This window comes from Berghia stephanieae, chromosome 3 (assembly GCF_034508935.2).
Source record: "Berghia stephanieae isolate SIO BIC M18660-M18661 chromosome 3, UCSD_Bste_1.3, whole genome shotgun sequence".
NCBI lineage: Eukaryota > Metazoa > Mollusca > Gastropoda > Nudibranchia > Aeolidiidae > Berghia > Berghia stephanieae.
In genome coordinates this window covers 37,938,226-37,943,225 of record NC_088362.1, presented here as the reverse complement: position 1 = coordinate 37,943,225, position 5,000 = coordinate 37,938,226, and the positions used below count along the sequence as shown (strand labels likewise).

The window sequence follows — 5,000 nt, the reverse complement described above, 5'->3', positions numbered from 1 at the left end:
TATTAGTATGTACTAATTGCGTGTATGTTTGTGTGTGTGTGCGCGTGTGTGTGTTTGTATGTGTGTGTTGTGTGTGGTGTATACATGTGTGTGTGTGTGTTGGCATTTTTCAGCAAATCGTGGCATTCATAGTGATATTATTCACTTGATCACATGAAGGTATTTCAGTCGCCATTTTGATTTTTTTTTTTACTATTAGGGTTAGCTCGAGATCGAAGGATTTTTTTTCTATTAGGGTTAGTCATAAGTCTTAGTAAAGGTGCTAGGGTGTTTGTTTTTCCATAAGTTAAGTAAAGGGGAGACATTCCGAAAGCTCCTACATCCCGAGTATTCTTTAAATTTGTATTTTCACCGTTGATATTTTGTCAGGCATTTATCTATTCAATTTGTCATTATATAGAAGTATTTTAAAAATTCTAGAACAAACCTTGATAGATTTGTGAAAGTTTAAAATTTCCTAATTTGACCATTGTTTTGATTTTCGGCCGCCATTTTGATTTGTTAAGTATTGAAAGGTAGTGCAAAGCAGTCCGAGAGTTGTTTTTTTCTATTAGGGTTAGCTCGAGAGGTTAGTCATAAGTCTTATTAAAGCTGCTAGGGTGTTCGTTTTTGCATAAGTTAAGTAAAGGGGAGACATTCCGAAAGCTCCTACATCCCCAGTATTCTTTCAATTTGTATTTTCATCTTTGATCTTTTGTCAGGCGTTTATTTATTCAATTTGTCATCATTTTTTCTATTAGGGTTAGCTCGAGATCGGATGATTTTTTTTCCTATTAGGGTTAGTCATAACTGCTATGGTGTTTGTTTTTCCTATTAGGGTTAATTAAAGGTACTAGGTTTAATTTTTTCTTGGGGTTAGTTGAGGGAATATATTATTAAAGTTGTTTCCCTTTGTAGGGGCTTTCGGAAGGCCTCCCAAGTAAAACGTGGTAAAGACTTGGGACGTATTGATATAAATATCTACTGACTGATAAACCAAAATCATGCCGAATAAAGCATGGCAGCGACGACAACCACGTCGATTAAAATATGCATCTAATAGTAATCAAGCTAATCAAGAAAATGATTCAGGCCGATGTGTACGCCAAGCTGAAGAACCACACAGTATTGACGTAGATGTAGTTCACATTCCAGGTCAAGAGGAAGAAACTCATGTCTTATCTCCACTTCAAACTCGAACCAAAACTAGATCTACTAATACTTCTACGACTACTACTTCCGCCACTTCTACGAGTACTACTAATACTAATAATACAGAAACTGCTCCTCAACAAAATGTAGCTCAAACAGTGGAAATTACATCAGCTGCAGATCAAGAACAGGATACAACTACAATACCTCTTATCTCACCACACAACACAGGACGCATGAACAAAGTTTGTCGTTTTTGTTCAGCAAAACTATGGCACGGTGAATCAACCTCGCTATGCTGTGCCAACGGGGAAGTATCACTGGCACCTTTACAACCCCTTCCGGATAATATAAAGAGTCTTTACTAGGGTAACGACATAAATTCTATGCATTTTCGAGAACACATCCGTGCTTACAATTCTATGTTTGCATTCGCCTCCTTGGGTGTACACGAAGATTTCTTGCCTCCTGGGATATACTGTTTCCGAATTAGTGGTACCGTCTACCATAGAATAGGTCATATTCAACCAAACAGTGATAATGATAGACCAAAATTTTCCCAACTTTTTTGGAATAGAAGTCTTAATACTGATATTTTGACAACTATATCTACCATCATGGCTACGGTTAGTCCCTTTGTTGAATTATATAAGCATGCCGCTGCAGCTATTGAAGATGCTGGAGATCAAGGGAAGGATATTAGAATGGTGCTGCGAGCATATTCATCAAAAGATCCCCGTAGATATAATTTACCGACCGCTTCAGAAGTTGCTGTTTTGCTCCCAAATAACCCTATCAACTGCAGTAACCGGAGGGATATTGTATTATACCGCAAATCAGATGACCATCCAAACCAACAGTCAATTATGCGTATCAGTGAAACACATCCTCACTTTGATCCGTTGCATTATGTGCTCTTCTTTCCAAAAGGAGAAGGTTGGGTGCCCAACATTAAATTTAACAGAAACCGGTCAGGTCAGTCCATCATTATTTTATGCTTATCGACTTATGGAGAGAGATAGTTTTAATGTAATCTTGCACGGAGGTCGTCTCCTGCAACAATATTGTGTTGATCAGTATGCTAAAGTTGAAGAGCAACGCCTGCAATACATTCGATTTAATCAACAGTCATTACGAGTCAAGGACTCGTGGATGCAGTGTATCGAGGTGGCGCACATGGAGCTACAGTAGGGACCAAAATTGTTTTGCCATCTTCAGTCACAGGGGGTCCAAGAAACATGCTCCAATTATACCAAGATGCAATGTCAATTGTTCGCAGATATGGTAAACCAGACTTATTCCTTACTGTGACCTGTAATCCATGTTGGCCATAGATAACAAAGGAACTGCAGACCAACCAGATTTAGTCGCAAGGGTCTTTAAAATGAAATTAGGGGCATTGATGGAAGAGATAATTAAAAAAGAACTTTTTGGCAAAGTTTTAGCATATGTGAAGGTCATTGAATTTAAAAAAAGAGGCCTACCACATTCTCACATCCTGATTATCCTTGATCGCAGTGCCAAACCCATAACTACTCAAGATATTGATAGGTTGGTGTGTGCAGAAATTCCACAAAACAAAACATTACAGAATTCAGTTTCAAAACACATGATGCATGGTCCCTGTGGCCTGGCCAATCCCAACAGTCCATGCATGAAAGATGGCAAGTGTTCCAAGAGATTTCCAAAATCATTCAGTAAGACGACACATACAAATGACTCCACTTATCCCCTGTATCAGAGACGTAATGATGGAAAATCAATCTTCAAAAGAGGAATTGCCCTTGACAATAGATGGGTTGTCCCATAGCACATATCAATCTTGAGGTGTGCAACAGCATAAAAGCGGTGAAATACATGTATAAGTATGTGTACAAAGGACATGATAGTCATGGTAGAATTCCAAGGGGAACAAGGTGATGAAATTAGGAGATTTGTTGATGCACGTTATGTTTCAGCAAGTGAATCTTGCTGGAGATTATTCCAATTTGACATGCAAGACCGATACCCGGCAGTTCAACGTTTAGCTTTGCACTTGGAAAACCAGCAGTCTGCAACTTACAGAGAAGGGCATGCGGAAAAAGCTGTAAGGAGACTGAAAGACACCACACTAACGGCATGGTTTAAGGAGAATGCAATAACCCTGAAGCTAATACTCTACTGTATAGTGATATGCCGGAACAATACACATGGGATAGTAGAACGTGCATTTGGAAGAAGAGACAGAGAATCGGTAGAATGTACAGCGCCCATCCAACAGAAGGGGAGCGCTTCTTTCTTAGATTATTGCTGCAGCATGTAAGGGGAGCAAAATCATTTGAAGACCTAAAGAGATCAGAAGTAGGAACATTACACCATACTTTTCGACAGGCCGCGTCTGCTATGGGTTTATTGGAGGACGATGATGAGTGGATAAACTGCATCGCAGAATCAGCATTTGTTGCCTCAGCAAGTCAACTCCGACAGCTTTTTGTCACGATTTTGATCTTTTGCAACCCCACAGATCCTTTTTCCTTATGGAATACTTTTCACGACCAGCTAGCTGAAGATTATTCTCATGTTGAAAGTATGACTGCTGAAGCTTGCGTTAGTAAGACACTTGAAGACGTTAACAGGCTTCTTATGATTCACAATAGATCATTAAAAGATTATCAACTGCCTGAGTCTACAGAATCATAGCAACTGCCTGTCAAGTATGGGATCCAAATGAGCAACGACAAATTGCACACAGTCGAAAAATGAAGAGGAATCATGACCAACAGTTAGCATTTACTGCCATTTTGGATGCAATTGACGTACCTGAACAAGACCGGGTGACCAATGTCTTCTTCATCGATGGCCCTGGTGGAACTGGCAAAACCTATGTATATAACACGCTGCTTGCAGAAATCAGAGGTCGAGGACTTTCAGCTACACCTGTTGCATCATCTGGAATTGCTGCAGAATTATTGCACGGTGGTAGAACAGCACATTCAACGTTCAAAATTCCAATTCCAATAACGGATAACAGCACCTGTAGCATCAGTCGCCAATCAGACACAGCTAAGTTACTGAAGAGTAGTTCTCACATAATTTGGGATGAAGCACCTATGATGGACAGGCGTGTGTTTGAATGTGTGAGCAGGACATTTTGTGACATAACAGGCAGTTCAAAACCTTTTGGGGGCAAAGTGATTGTACTTGGAGGGGATTTTCGGCAAATTCTACCTGTTGTTAACAAAGGAAGTGAAGCCGATATATTAAGTGTCACACTTATTAAGTCAATTATTTGGAATTTTGTCACCATTTTTCACCTGAACAAGAACATGAGGGTTACTGATGACAATAACTGTTTTGCAAATTGGCTTCTCCGCATCGGAAATGGTACAGAGCCGGTTTTCAGCGAAATAGGAAAGTCTTCTGTTAAATTACCTACAGCGCTATGCCTTCCTGAAAATGACCCAGAATGCTTGATAAATGCTGTATACAATGATTTGAATCTGAACTTTGCAGATGAACGTTATCTATCAGAGAGAGAGAGAGAGAGAGAGAGAGAGAGAGAGAGAGAGAGAGAGAGAGAGAGAGAGAGAGAGAGAGAGAGAGAGAGCAATTTTGACTACAACCCATGAAAATGTTGACAAAATAAATGCAGCCGTTCTGTCCAGGTTGACCTCATCAACTGAACAAATTTATCGCAGTGCTGATTCCATTCAAAGTGACTCTGACATCAACTTATACCCGATTGAATTCTTGAACGAACTTACACCTCTCGGACTTACTCCACATGCATTACATTTGAAAGCCAACACGTCAGTCATGCTGCTTAGAAATATAAATCCTAAGTCAGGCCTCCTAAATGGCACCCGTTTGTTAATAACTAAATTAGGTTC

At 39.7% G+C, this 5,000-nt stretch overlaps 1 protein-coding gene across 3 annotated transcripts in view; it reads right to left on the bottom strand.

The window, feature by feature from the left end:
• LOC144967682 (uncharacterized) overlaps nucleotides 1-5,000 on the bottom strand; it is a 101,704-nt gene that overhangs the window by 2,596 nt on the left and 94,108 nt on the right. The window lies entirely within an intron of this gene.